At 42.2% G+C, this 15,907-nt stretch overlaps 1 protein-coding gene across 1 annotated transcript in view; it reads left to right on the top strand.

The window, feature by feature from the left end:
• The window catches only part of adgrd1 (adhesion G protein-coupled receptor D1), a 70,485-nt gene that overhangs the window by 30,733 nt on the left and 23,845 nt on the right, over nt 1-15,907 (top strand). The gene's annotated exons all lie outside the window — the stretch shown is intronic.

The following is a 15,907-nucleotide window of genomic DNA, read 5'->3' as shown; positions in this document are numbered from 1 at the left end:
AGAAGGAATAAGGGTGTGATTTTTAGACTATTCTCAGCTGTTTTCTCTCACAGTATGTGAAAGGGTCTGTGTTTCTTGTGGAAACAGGATTGTAAAAGGAAATATATTTGGGTTTTCATTTGTCCCAACCTCTTTATTGAAACAAAAGTGATTCTAGACATTTGAACTGTAGGCTTTGGGTACTTTTAAAGGAACGATAATTTGAGTTCATGAATAACATATTTTTTGCCTTTTTGCTTTGTGGCAGGGATTTAGTGGAGAAAGTGTTGCCAGCTTTCCATGGGAAATGCATTTGAAACCCATAATGAAAGTTAACTTAGAAGACGTGTATGGCAATTGTTAGCCCTCTAAATGCAGAAATGCAATGGAGAGTTCTAAAGTCCATCCATAGAACACTCTTCTTCAACACACAGAAAGAGTAAGAATGATCGAGTCATCCCATCCATCTTATTCAAAAAAACATTTTCCATAAACATTCAATTGTTGCATAAGGACCAAATGACCTCACAAGATATCATCCAATATTTTTTACCAAAAATGAGATGTGATAGTTTTCCATCAACAGCTAACATAAGCAGCCGTCCATTACACTTGGAGAGAATGTGCTTCTCCAGCCATGTGAGCTGCTCAGTAGAAAATATTCACTTGCTAGTGAATCGCCATCAAAGGTGTTTTTTCTCTTCCGCCTTTCTTAAGAGCACAAATGAAAACCAAGCGGGTTTGTGAAACCATGGCAATGGGTGTTTGCCTCCATTTTCCCCCTGGAAATAAATGTTTATGCTGCAGTGATCTGGCCATGTTCCTGTGACATGATTACTGTGTTTGTTTTAGCAGACACTACGGGAGAAGGGAGAATGTCTTTCTCTTATGAAGTGCTGGAGATGTGTTCCAGTGCTCTTTCATCTTGATTCAAGGTGTTTCTATTTACAGTCACTGGGCCTGCCTTAGTGCTCATTGTTATGGTGCCAAAATAAAGTAGTGATAAATCAATGGTTTTCACAGAAATCCCCCCCAATCAACATTGGTCTTGTGTCGGGAATAGTTTGGACCTCAATTCCTGTGACAACAAATATGCACCACTGCTGCTTTCATCAGTTTTATGACGAATTACCGTACAGTATGTGATTTGGGTTTTTAACTTGGTGTCAACACCTAACAAGAGTATCTGAGACTTACAGTGCATACGGAAAGTGTTCAGACCCCTTGACTTTTTCCACATTTTGTTACGTTACAGCCTTTTTCTAAAATGTATTAAATAAAATAAAAATCATTATCAATCTACACGCAATGCCCATTAATGACAAAGTGAAAACAGGTTTTTAGACATTTTTGAAAATACCTTATTTACATACAGTTGAAGTCGGAAGTTTCCATACACCTAGGTTGGAGTCATTGAAACTCGTTTTTCAACCACTCCACAAATTTGGAGTCATTGAACCACTCCACTAAGTTGGAGTCATTGAAACTCGTTTTTCAACCACTCCACACATTTCTTGTTAACAAACTTTAGTTTTGGCAAGTCGGTTAGGACATCTACTTTGTAAACTCGTTTTTCAACCACTCCACAAATTTCTTGTTAACAAACTTTAGTTTTGGCAAGTCCGTTAGGACATCTACTTTGTGCATGACACAAGTAATTTTTCCAACAATTGTTTACAGACTTTTATTTTTTATTTAACCAGGTAGGCCAGTTGAGAACAAGTTCTCATTTACAACTGCGACCTGGCCAAGATAAAGCAAAGCAGTGCGACAAAAACAACAACAGAGTTACACATGGAATAAACAAAACATACAGTCAATAACACAATAGAGAAAAAAAGTATATATACAATGTGTGCAAATGAGGTAAGATAAGGGAGGTAAGGCAATAAATAGGCCATAGTGGCGAAATAATTACAATTTAGCTATTAAACACTGGAGTGATAGAGACTAGAGTGATAGATGTGCATAAGATGAATGTGCAAGTAGAGATAATGGGGTGCAAAGGAGCAAAAAAAATTAAATAACAGTATGGGGATGTGGTAGTTGGATGGGCTATTTACAGATGGGCTATGTACAGGTGCAGTGATCTGTGAGCTGCTCTGACACCTGGTGCTTAAAGTTAGTGAGGGAGATATAAGACTCCAGCTTCAGTGATTTTTGCAGTTCGTTCCAATCATTGGCAGCAGAGAACTGGAAGGAAAGGCGACCAAAGGAGGAATTGGCGTTGAGGGTGACCAGTGAAATATACCTGCTGGAGTGCGTGCTACGGGTGGGTGCTGCTATGGTGACCAGTGAGCTGAGATAAGGCGGGGCTTTACCTAGCAAAGACTTATAGACTTATAGACCTTGAGCCAGTGAGTTTGGCGATGAATATGAAGCGAGGGCCAGCCAACGAGAGCATACAGGTCGCAGTGGTGGGTAGTATATGGGGCTTTGGTGACAAAACGGATGGCACTGTGATAGACTGCATCCAATTTGCTGAGTAGAGTGCCGAAGTCAAGGATCGGTAGGATAGTCAGTTTTACGAGGGTATATTTGGCAGCATGAATGAAGGATGCTTTGTTGCGAAATAGGAAGCCGATTCTAGATTTGATTTTGGATTGGAGATGTTTGATATGAGTCTGGAAGGAGAGTTTACAGTTTAGCCAGACACCTAAGTATTTGTAGTTGTCCACGTATTCTAGGTTAGAACCGTCCAGAGTAGTGATGCTAGTCGGGCTGGCGGGTGCGGGCAGCGAACGGTTGAAAAGCATGCATTTGGTTTTGCTAGCGTTTAAGAGCAGTTGGAGGCCACGGAAGGAGTGTTGTATGGCATTGAAGGTCGTTTGGAGGTTAGTTAACACAGTGTCCAAAGAAGGGCCAGGTGTATACAGAATGGTGTCGTCTGCGTAGAGGTGGATCAGGGAATCACCCACAGCAAGAGCGACATCGTTGATATATACAGAGAAAAGAGTCGGCCCGAGAATTGAACCCTGTGGTACCCCCATAGAGACTGCCAGAGGTCCGGACAACAGGCCCTCCGATTTTACACACTGAACTCTATCTGCGAAGTAGTTGGTGAACCAGGCGAGGCAGTCATTTGAGAAACCAAGACTATTGAGTCTGCCGATAAGAATACGGTGATTGACAGAGTCGAAAGCCTTGGCCAGGTCGATGAAGATGGCTGCACAGTACTGTCTTTTATCGATGGCGGTTATGATATCGTTTAGTACCTTGAGCGTGGCTGAGGTGCACCCGGGATCAGCTCGGAAACCGGATTGCACAGCGGAGAAGGTACGGTGGGATTCTAAATGGTCAGTTATCTGTTTATTAACTTGGCTTTCAAAGACTTTAGAAAGGAAGGGCGGGATGGATATAGGTCTGTAACAGTTTGGGTCTAGAGTGTCACCCCCTTTGAAGAGGGGGATGACCGTGGCAGCTTTCCAATCTTTAGGGATCTCGGACGAAATGAAAGACTGGTAATAGGGGTTGCAACAATGGCGGCGGATAATTTTAGAAAGAGAGGGTCCAGATTGTCTAGCCCAGCTGATTTGTACGGGTCCAGGTTTTGCAGCTCTTTCAGAACATCTGCGATCTGGATTTGGGTGAAGGAGAAGCTGGGGAGGCTTGGGCAAGTAGCTGCGAGGGGTGCGGAGCTGTTGGCCGGGGTAGGGGTAGCCAGGAGGAAAGCATGGCCAGCCGTAGAGAAATGCTTATTGAAATTTTCGATTATCATGGATTTATCGGTGGGGACCGTGTCGCCTAACCTCAGTGCAGTGGGCAGCTGGGAGGAGGTGCTCTTGTTCTCCGTGGACTTTACAGTGTCCCAAAACTTTTGGGAGTTAGAGCTACAGGATGCAAATTTCTGTTTGAAAAAGTGTCAAGAGAATTTTCAGTCCCAATGATAATAACTAACAATCAATAGCTTTGACCAATCCCAGAGGTTTGTAAGACCATGGGTTTAATAATAATTAGGCAAAGACTCATCTTATGCAAAAGGTTAGTACAGTTTATTCAGAGAACGTTCTGAAGTCCATTATACAAAGACATCCATTTTATACTTGCTCCGCACATACTTCCACACAAACAGTAGGTATCCTACGCACATACATACACAAGAACAGTAGGTGAGTTGTATCCTTCTCCAGAGTTCTCACCACTGTGTATCACTACCCAGCCGACAGTTCCATTCCCCCGAGATTAGGGAAACCTTGAGAAGTACTCCCTGTCCTATCATAAGTTTCTCCGAGTTCAAGCCAGGTCGGTTCAAACACAGTTTAATTGTTCTCTGTATTTTCTTAGGCACACACATTTCTCTCCCTTACAGGTCTTTTCTGAGCCTAGTTGGACTTACGTTTAATACTTTAATTATTCCTTATACATGCTACATAAACTATAATCCCTAATAGTTAGGTTTCAGGGTAGAATTATTTAATCATTATCTTTAAACATCTAAATTATTTTATCAATCCACCCTTAATGACTAAATAATACACACTGATATATCAAACACTATATGGAAACATAAATGTTATACAAGAATAAACCAAACCAATACCTGTATTTACATTCGATACTCATCAATGACTGTTCTAGGCCTATATCCAATTATAACTCTTCCTGTTAGGATTTTCATCATAATCTTCATGAAAAGAACAGTTTGATCTAAACATTGAAGATAGTCTCATCTAACATTGGCTCCTCGTGGTTAAAAGAAACAGAGCCATCTCCTAGGCCAGGAGATCTGTATTCGTCCTCCCACTGGTTGGAGCTCGGAATCGGTCCGTATCTCACCATCTGTTACGTCATTGACCTCTCCAGAGTCCTGGAAATGAGACCTCGCATACACGGAATCAAACAACATCCACACAAAACCAACACACTCATACAGGTGAAAGCAGCCCACAATACAGTACTTACAATATTTGTCCATTTCCCAAACATGCTATCGAACCACCCTATCAGGGAAGTATCCACCCCAGAGTTCTCTGCTAACTCATGAGCTAATGTGATAAAACCTGCCAGGGCCTTGGTCACTTATCCGTCTGGAGCTGTGTTATTTAAAAAATAAACGTACAGCAATGAACCCCTATCATTCTACATACCCTGCCCTTTTCTGCCAATAACCTATCGAGAGTCAGTCTATTTTACCAGGTCATGAGGGAGGTGGCGGATAATTGGTTAGAGAACCCCTTTACTGCATCCCCAGTATCATTCACGAATCTCTGTTGATTATAATAGATGTCATTAATCCAATCCACATTTTTATTTGTCAACCACCAAAATAATGTAGTGGTAAAGCCTTCACCTATTTGATTCATCTGTAACTTCCCTGAGGATGCCAATAGCATCCATCTAAACTCCCATCCTGGTCAAAACTCCTCCTGTACCTACTTTAGCCTCCTATAACTGGCCTCTGATGACTAACTCGAACTGGTTGGACCAATAACACCGGGGCGCAAGTTCCTGACCACCTTTCTGGTAGTTTCTGTCGTATGCGTTCTTTGCTGGTATGAGCCCACCCTACATCAGTTATAGGTGCTGTGAGGTTAAGCATTTTCTCCTGTACTTCCAAACCTAAGTGAGTCACATTAACGATTACCTTTCAGCCATTAAAATCATCTAAGTTCTCGGTGCCATTCTTGTATCTTCAACACTGGTACTCATCAGGAGTTAAAGTGAACCGAGGTGGGTTGGCCGAGTACTTCAACCTTGCCAACCCAATCCCTGTAAAGTTATTTGCTTTCTTAGGGAATTGTTTAATGTTTACCTTAAATCCTACATCTTGATCTTCTTTGACTCCTTATTCTGTAAGTCACTCATCACTGTATTATATAGTTTATCTTTTACTTCTTATCAATGACAATGGCGTCATATAATTAGTACCGGCAGGTGGTGGATCTGGATGTATCAGAAAGGTTACCAAGACTATGATGCAGCTCAGAGTCCTTACTCTTCCCAAAACCCGCCAACCCTCTCCTGCCCTTAGTCGGTCTGCTAGGTACCACCCCATACTCACACCTCTAGGAGCACACACAGTAATGAACGGTCGGTATAGGAAATCTTTGTTAAGGAGGTGACCCCCGGATCCTGTTGGTACTCAGTTATTCTCCTAACTCTGTGTGTGAGCAGCAGCGCTTTGTATGTGTACATAACCTTTTGCAGTGGGTAACGAGGACCCAAGTGACTCTCTCAGCTATTCTAATGGCAAAGGCGGTGGTTTAACAGAACCTGGTATGGGCCTTCCCAACGGGGCTGCTTCCCGTCTATTCTCCTCAGGGACTGGATCCACACCTTCTTCTGTAATTCACCTGTTGGACACAAAATCTTGGACATACGGGTTTGGTTAACAAACAGTCTTCTCATGTGTTCTGCTAGTATATCTTCAACTTCTACAGTGGGGCAAAAAAGTATTTAGTCAGCCACCAATTGTGCAAGTTCTCCCACTTAAAAAGACGAGAGAGGCCTGTAATTTTCATCATAGGTACACTTCAACTATGACAGACAAAATGAGAAAAAAAAATCCAGAAAACCACATTGTAGGATTTTTAATGAATTTATTTGCAAATTATGGTGGAAAATAAGTATTTGGTCACCTACAAACAAGCAAGATTTCTGGCTCTCACAGACCTGTAACTTCTTCTTTAAGAGGCTCCTCTGTCCTCCACTCGTTACCTGTATTAATGGCACCTGTTTGAACTTGTTATCAGTATAAAAGACACCTGTCCACAACCTCAAACAGTCACACTCCAAACTCCACTATGGCCAAGACCAAAGAGCTGTCAAAGGACACCAGAAACAAAATTGTAGACCTGCACCAGGCTGGGAAGACTGAATCTGCAATAGGTAAGCAGCTTGGTTTGAAGAAATCAACTGTGGGAGCAATTATTAGGAAATGGAAGACATACAAGACCACTGATAATCTCCCTCGATCTGGGGCTCCACGCAAGATCTCACCCCGTGGGGTCAAAATGATCACAAGAACGGTGAGCAAAAATCCCAGAACCACACGGGGAATGACCTGCAGAGAGCTGGGACCAAAGTAACAAAGCCTACCATCAGTAACACACTACGCCGCCAGGGACTCAAATCCTGCAGTGCCAGACGTGTCCCCCTGCTTAAGCCAGTACATGTCCACGTTAAAACGTTCAGTTTATATCTTAAACAAACACTAACAACCGTATTTTTTTTGAATTACAATCAGAAACCCAGATTTTAGTCAATTGGTGCAAAGGCTGGGATACGAACCCGGGTCTCTTGCGTGGTAGGCAAAAGTTTTACCACTGGACCACCAAAGCTATTGAAATGATGAAGACTCCTTGCAAATAACCCTATTTATAATTGTCTATAGTCGTAAAATCAGGCACATATTACCGAGACAATTTCCAGAAAATAGCCTTAATTTAAAGGTCCAAGCATTTCTCCAGCGATGATTCTCCTTACTCTCGCTCTCGGTGTCTCTGCCTCTCTCTTTCTCTCCCGATTGTCATGCCTGTCCTTCCCCTTATGTTTGCAATTTCGGTGGTTGTGTCCTACTCGCTCACAATGTTTACAGGGAGCCTTACACTCCCGGGCGAAATGTCCTGTCTCATCACAATTGAAACATTTTCTATCGTCTGATCCTGTTGTAATGCTAGGTCAATGGTTGCCAATTCAATACCTCACAGTCTGTGTCCTCTGAATCCCCACTGTCATTCCCCTCGTCTAGTCATGCCTGTTCTTCCTCATCCTCGGACTCCTCTCGCTCTCTCATTCGCCTACGTTCCCTCTTCTGTCTATCCCTGAACTGTCTCTGTCTACTGTTCCTTGGTGGGGCCTTGCAATCCTCTGCCATGTGGCCTGTTTTATTGCAGTTGTAGCACTTTCTGTCCTCGGGTTCTATCCACTTTCTACTCTCCCTGTTTCCCCCTTTCTTTTTAAAATCTTTCCTGCTCTTTCCTGCAATTTCCCCAAGAGTGGCGATCAAATATTCTGCTCATGTCTGTTCTTTCTTACTTTTCTTTTCTTTGCCATTATGCTCAGGGTGTATAACATACCTCTTTACTTCGGCCAATGTGGCTGTTCCCCACCCTATCAGAGTCTCTTTTATGATTTGGAAAATGTCAGGCTTCATACCACTCAAGAAGGCTATTTTTAACTGTTGGTGGTAAGGTCCGTCGTCTCCCTGTCTAGGATCTACCAGTCCACTATTAGCATTGAACACGTCTCTCAGTCTCTCTAAATACTGGCTAACAGTTTCCCCATCCCCTTGTTTACACTCATGTATATTTGAAAAGTCTGCATGTCTATGGTAATAGTCCCTAAGATTATTACAGAGCTGTGTCAATTTGTCTGCATAATCCCCATCTCCTGCCCATGGTAAAACGGGTTCTCCTCCTTGCCCTGGAACCCAGGTTCCCCTCACTGCTGCCCAGTCTTTCCCCACTATCTGTCGAACAGCCCTTTCCAATTCTCCTGTATTTAGTTTAAAACTCTCGGTCAGTCCCTCCATATCTCTCCTAAACCCTTCTATTCCTGTTTTTGGATGTACTATTCCCTCAACTGCTCTTGCTACATCTCTGAGTCCAGGGTCGATACACTTGTAAGGTATCCGATTGATCAGCTTCGCCTGCCCTAGGATTAGGAAGCTCTATGAGAGGACACTGATCCTCCTCCCAATCTGATTGAACCTCCCTCAGCCCTGGCTTATTATACGGTGCTAATCGCTTTTTAAGGTTAGACTCTCTTGGTTCTGGCCCTTCTTTCCTCTCCCTGGCTATGGCTTGCTCTCTCTGTTCGTGTTCATATGTTTCTCTCTCTCTCTTTTCCTTGTTCTCAATCTATCTTTCATTGTTTCTTCCTGAATACTTTGCTCTCTCTCTCTAATCCTACTTGGCTCTTCCTTCTTTTCGCTTGCCCTTTTATGATTACCTTCTACTCTTTTCCGGGCCTCTGACAGCCACACCCTGGCTGTATCCAAACCTTCTGCTTGTTGTCTCTGGATGTTATTACCACAGGTTTCATGCATCTATTTTATTATAACCTCCAGCTTGTCCACATCTAGACGCCCCATAAACTCGTATTTCTTTCTCCATTTCGGACCATAATACACATTCCTCTTATCCTCAGACCGCATATACCTCTCGTCCCCGGTTAATTCCGGGACCTCCTTTGAGGATTTACCCATCATGTTTATTCAATTACTGTTATGCTTATTCTCACAATCTATGTGTGTACTTACTCAATTACTCACTTTCTATGGCTGTAACCTCCTTCCTCCTGTTTGGAATAATCAGCCTCCGGTAGATCTCGACTATCCCCTCCAAAATGTATTTCGATATGCGATCTATATTCATAACAAATGATGTCCCTGACTTTCTTATCATTTTTATTATTATATTTCACCTTCTATTTGACATTTTCCGCCTAATATATTATTGACCAGTTATCGTTTAGGTCTCAATATTAGCTCCAATTCTCACAATCTATGTGTGTGTTTCTATAATCTGTTATTATACTTAAATCTCACAATCTGTGTGTGTGCTCTACTGTTATCATACTTAATCTCACTTACTCCCGTTAGTCCTAGACTAACGTAACTTACTTTACTTTATTTCGCCTTCTATATTATGTTTTCCGGCTACTGTATTTCAACCAGTTTTACTTTTAGGTCTTACTGTTAGATACTTACTTAGAAATGTCTTACTTAGATCTGTGACCCAGTGCCGCCAACACTAACATAGAAAGTTTTGGCTATAGGGTCTAAATAAATAGCGGATCCGTGTCACATTGAGTGAGGCGGGTTACCGGAAGGTATATTTAATTTTAAAATGGAAAAAGAGATTGAAAAATAAATTGGAATATATACAAAAAAAATACAAAAAATATAAAAAGTAAACGAGGACAACAAACCACGTATGCACTGCTACGCCATCTTGGATTAACTATGAATACAGCTGCACAGTATTGTCTCTTATCGATGGAGGTTATGATATTGTTTAGGACCTTGAGTGTGGCTGAGGTGCACCAATGACCAGCTCGGAAACCAGATTGCATAGCGGAGAAGGTATGGTGGTATTCGAAATGGTCGGTGATCTGTTTGTTAACTTGGATTTTGAAGACCTTAGAAAGGCAGGGTAGGATAGATATAGGTCTGTAGCAGTTTGGGTTTAGAGTGTCTCCCCCTTTGAAGAGGGGGATGACCGCGGCAGCTTTCCAATCTTTAGGGATCTCAGACGATACAAAAGAGAGGTTGAACAGGCTAGTAATAGGGGTTGCAACAATTTCGGCTGACTATTTTAGAAAGAGAGGGTCCAGATTGTCTAGTCCAGCTGATTTGTATGGGTCCAGATTTTGCAGCTCTTTCAGAACATCAGCTATCTGGATTTGGGTGAAGGAGAAATGGGGGAGGCTTGGACAAGTTCTGTAGGGGGGGTGCAGGGCTGTTAACCGGGGTAGGGGTGGCCAGGTGGAAAGCATGGCCAACCGTAGAGAAATGCTTATGGAAATTCTCAATTATCGTGGATTTATCGGTGGTGACAGTGTTTCCTAGCCTCAGTGCAGTGGGCAGCTGGGAGGAGGTGCTCTTATTCTCCATGGACTTTACAGTGTCCCAGAACTTTTTGGAGTGTGTGCTGCAGGATGCAAATTTATGTTTGAAAAAGCTAGCCTTTGCTTTCGTAACTGCCTGTGTATATTGGTTCCTAACATCCCTGAAAAGTTGCATATCGCGGGGTAATTCGATTCTAATGCAGTACGCCACAGGATGTTTTTGTGCTGGTCAAGGGCAGTCAGGTCTGGAGTGAACCAAGGGCTATATCTGTTCCTGGTTCTACATTTTTAATGGGGCATGCTTATTTAAGACAGATTATTTCACTTATAATTCACTGTATCACGATTCCAGTGTTTCAGAAGTTTACATACACTAAGTTGACTGTGCCTTTCAACAGCTTGGAAAATTCCAGAAAATCATGTCATGGCTTTAGAAGCTTCTGGTAGGCTAATTGACATCATTTGAGTCAATTGCAGGTGCACCTGTGGATGTGTTTCAAGGCCTACCTTCAAACTCAGTGCCTCTTTGCTTGACATCATGGGAAAATCAAGAGAAATCAGCCAAGACCTCAGAAATAAAATGTGTAGACCTCCACAAGTCTGGTTCATCCTTGGGAGGAATTCAAAAGCCTGAAGGTACCACGTTAATCTGCACAAATAATAGTACGCAAGTATAAACACATGGGACCACGCCGCCGTCATACCACTCAGGAAGGAGACGCGTTCTGTCTCCCAGAGATGAACATACTTTGGTGCGAAATGTGCAAATCAATCCCAGAACAACAGCAAATGACCTTGTGAAGATTCTGGAGGAAATAGGTACAAAAGTATCTATATCCACAGTAAAACGAGTCCTATATCAACATAACCTGAAAGGCCGCTCAGCGAGGAAGAAGCCACTGCTCCAAAACCGCCATAAAAAAGCGTTTTTTCTTAGAATTCCTTGGCATTATTTTATAGTATGAAGGTTACAATTGAACAAAGCTGAATTAAATAGAAAGGAAATTTTCTCCAAACGATTTGAGGGAGTGCAAACATGCGGCTATTCTGTGTTGGGCGGTTAACAAAGATATAGGTACTCCTATATGCTTAATTTAGAGTTATTAATGTAACTTTAGTTGTTCTACAAACGTTGGGCTATATGTTGTGATTTTTAATACATTCTAAGGCTGCATGTGTCACACCCTGATCTGTTTCACCTGTCTTTGTGCTTGTCTCCACCCCCCTCCAGGTGTCTCCCATCTGCCCCATTATCCCATGTGTATTTGTACCTGTGTTCTCTGTTTGTCTGTTGCAAGTTTGTCTTGTCAGGTCCTCGACCTGCCCCTTGTTTATATTAAATTATCTGAGAACTGTACTATCCGCATCTGGGTCATATCCTGAGTTGTGATTGTACAGTTCTCATATAATTTAATATAAACACAGGGCAGGCAATAGGCAGGTCGAGGACAGGCAGAGGTTCGTGATCAGGTCAGAGTCAGGCAGGCAGGCTCAGGGTCAGGGCAGGCAGAATGGTCAGAACCGGGAAAAACTAGGAAACAGAACTTGCGAAACAGGAAGACGGGAAAGCACGCTGGTAAGACCTGACAAGACGAACTGGCAACAGACAAACAGAGAGCACAGGTATAAATGCACAGGGGATAATGAGGCAGATGGGCGACACCTGGAAGGGGGTGGAGACAAGCACAAAGACAGGTGAAACAGATCCGGGTGTGACAGCATGATGTGACTCTAATGATGATTTGAAAAAAGTTGCTTAAAAGGCATGAGCGCTGCTTTGTTTTTTGCACAGGCTGTAAACACTTCATCAGTTTCTCATTCACAAGAGGCACTTGATAATGCCTTGAATTTCCCGGTGGCATCCCCTTTGTGTTGCCGTAATGCACCCTAAAAAAATCCATGCCTTTTGCGGCCCTTCTCCCAGAGTGCTACGTGCTCCGAAAGCACCTCTCACTCACATGGCACTCCATCACCGGATCGGGTCTTTCTCACAGGCTACAAGTGAAGACAGACATAGACGCAACTGCGCGTGTCCTTATCCAATTCCGAGGCGCATATTGAAGATATTGTAAAGCAGATTAATGTGCTTAATTTAAAGAAGATATTTGGCCACTTTAGTTGTGGCGAGCGCCTTATCAAAACATATAGGCCTATGGGCTAGGCTACATGAGGTGTGCGACAATGATTAGAAAATTGTTTCTTGCCTTATGCAGGGCATCATTCACAAGTTATAATATATCATTCACAAGTGATAGGCTAATATTGTCACCCATTAGACTATTCTTGATTTTATCTTGTCTTTACATATACTAAATAATATATCTGTGAAATTGATTTTGATTTAGAATGGACCATTATCATGCACCTGTCTCGAAACAGGAGCAGGGGAAAAAAACATGTTGTCTCTGCCCTTAAATAGTGAATGGAGGACGCTTTTCCCGTGGTTCATTTTCATGCCAGCCAGGTAGGCTATAGTCCTGTTGTAAAGATAAGCATTGTGCTTAATAGTTGCTTAATATTAGGAAAGTTGAGAAATAAATATAGTAGGCTTAGCCTATAGAAAGCTGATGCGATCCTCCTCTTTTTAATAGAGGCCATCACTCAGTTTTTTTGCGCAATTGCATAGCCTATATAAATGTTGCGCAACATGAGCTCATGGGCTCTCTTGAAGTGTTTGATTCGACTTTCGATCAAATTTGCATTGATGGTAGAGTGATTAGAGGGAAAATAGAGTGCGGAGTACCAGGCAGTTAGCAAGTTTGGTAGACTACTAATGACCATCAGCAGCATCAGAGCTTGGAGAAGCCTAATTATCGTGACTAAACGGTCATGTGGAATTTGATTGACTTCATGACTCGAGACCGCTGGTGTGGCGGTAATATGGTCACTGCAACAGCCCTAGGACAGACCTGAAAAAAGCTGTGCAGCTGCCTGGTACTCAGCACTCCCCATCCAACCTGACAGAGCTTGAGAGGTTCTGCAGAGAAGAATGGGAGAAAATCCCCAAATGTATGTGTGCCAAGCTTGTAGCATCATACCGAAGAAGACTCGAGGCTGTAATCACTGCCAAAGGTGCTTCAACAAAGTACTGAGCAAAGGGTCTGAATACTTATGTAAATGTAATTTTTCTTTTTTTTGCTTTGTCATTATGTGTAGATTGGTGAGGGGAATTTTTTTTTAATCCATTTTAGAATAAGGCTGTAACGTAACAAAATGTGGAAAAAGTCAAGGGGTCTGAATACTTTCCAAATGCACTGTATATTTAGAAGTTGCATACCTCACACATCACTTTTTGTCTGTAACCATAACCAGAAAAGAGGTAAATAGGCTATTACTGGTCTGTTGTGAGCGTGAGGATAGATTCAGCCCAAAAGTGACTGACTATTTTTGGAATTTTTATGTCTTTGGGAGCTGGTGGATACTTCACCTTCCAAACTAGGAGAGAGGGAAACTGCTCAAACAGTATGTGGAAGACCTTTCCCGTCATTGTTCACTCCGCTCTTTACTGTCTGTCTAACTCCACTCCAAAAATGGCCTCCCGTGGCGTGCCTCCACTGCTCAGGGGTAGCTAAATTATTTGTGATTGACCCTTCTGCTTTCCCAACGGTTTTAGCCAGCAAGAGGAGAGAGAGAGACATCTAGTCTGATTAAAAACTCCTTAGGGCTGCAATCCCGTTAACGGGATCGATATGACAACAGCCAGTGAAAGTGCAGGGCGCCAAATTCAAACAACAGAAATGTCATAATTAAAATTCCTCAAGATTTCAAAAAGGCTTTACAGCAAAAGCACCACAAACGATTATGTTAGGTCACTGCAAAATCACAGAAAAACACAGCCATTTTTCCAGCCAAAGACAGGAGTCACAAAAAGCAGAAATAGAGATAGAATTAATCACTAACCTTTGATGATCTTCATCAGATGACACTCATAGGACTTCATGTTACACAATACATATAAGTTTTGTTCGATAAAGTTCATATTTATATCCAAAAACCTCAGTTTACATTGGCGCCATGTTCAGAAATGCCTCCAAAATATCCGGAGAAATTGCAGAGAGCCACGTCAAATAACAGAAATACTCATCATAAACTTTGATGAAAGATACATGTTTTACATAGAATTAAAGATAAACTTGTTCTTAATGCAACCGCTGTGTCAGATTTCAAAAAAGTTTTACGGCAAAAGCACAATATTCAATAATCTGAACAGCGTTCAGCCACAAAAGGAAGCCATACAGTTACCCGTCAAATTGTGGAGTCAACAAAAGTCATAAATAGCATTATAAATCTTCACTTACCTTTGCTGATCTTCGTCGGAATGCACTCCCAGGACTCCCACTTCCACAAGAAATGTTAGTTTTGTTCGGTAATGTCCATCATTTATGTCCAAATAGCTACTTTTGTTAGCGCGTTTGATAAACAAATCCAACGTCACGAAGCGCGTTCATTAAAAGCAGACAATGTCAAAAAGTTCTGTAACAGTCAGTAGAAACATGTCAAACGATGTATTGAATCAATCTTTAGAATGTTTTTAACATTAATCTTCAATAATGTTCCAACCGGAGAATTCCATTGTCTTCAGAAGTGCGATGGAACAGAGCTCCCTCATGTGAACGCGCATGGTCAGAGCATGGTCAGCTCATGGCAGACCTTACTCATTCCCCTCTCCTTCGGCCCCACTTCACAGTAGAAGCATCAGACAAGGTTCTAAAGACTGTTGACATCTAGTGGAAGCAGTAGGAAGTGTAAACGGACCCATATCCCACTGTGTATTCGATAGGCGATGAGTTGAAAACCTAAGAACCTCAGATTTCCCACTTCCTGGTTGGATTTTCTTCTCAGGTTTTTGCCTGCCATATGAGTTATGTTTTACTCACAGACATCATTCAAACAGTTTTAGAAACTTCAGAGTGTTTTCTATCCAATATGAATAATAATATGCATATATTAGCAACTGGGACTGAGGAGCAGGCAGTTTACTCTGGGCACCTCTGGGCACCTTTTCATCCAAGCTACTCAATACTGCCCCTGCATCCATAAGAAGTTTTAAAGTCTCAGAAGGGGAAATTTGTCAGCAGCAGTATAGTACTGTCAGCTCCCCCACATTTCACCATCCTGGTCATGGTGCCATGGTAACAACAGGTCTTGTGTATTAGTAACACAGCAGTCACTTACTGTCAGGTCTCGAACACAACAGTAGACACCTTTGACCATTTACCTCACATGGAGGACGCCTGTTTTATGAGCAGAAAAAGAAAAACAATGTCATGAACGCTATTGCTGTGAATGCCTAAAACTATAGGTAATTCATTGACGCTGTCACCAGTCGGAATGATACATAATGACTTTGTCTTATGGCTATTAGCATCGTTCACAGGGGAGGCCAAACAGGTCTGAATGGATGGCCAGTGACTCT

Source organism: Salvelinus namaycush, chromosome 1, assembly GCF_016432855.1.
Source record: "Salvelinus namaycush isolate Seneca chromosome 1, SaNama_1.0, whole genome shotgun sequence".
Lineage (NCBI taxonomy): Eukaryota > Metazoa > Chordata > Actinopteri > Salmoniformes > Salmonidae > Salvelinus > Salvelinus namaycush.
Note: the sequence above shows the minus strand (reverse complement) of the source record. Positions and strands in the feature narration are given on the sequence as shown.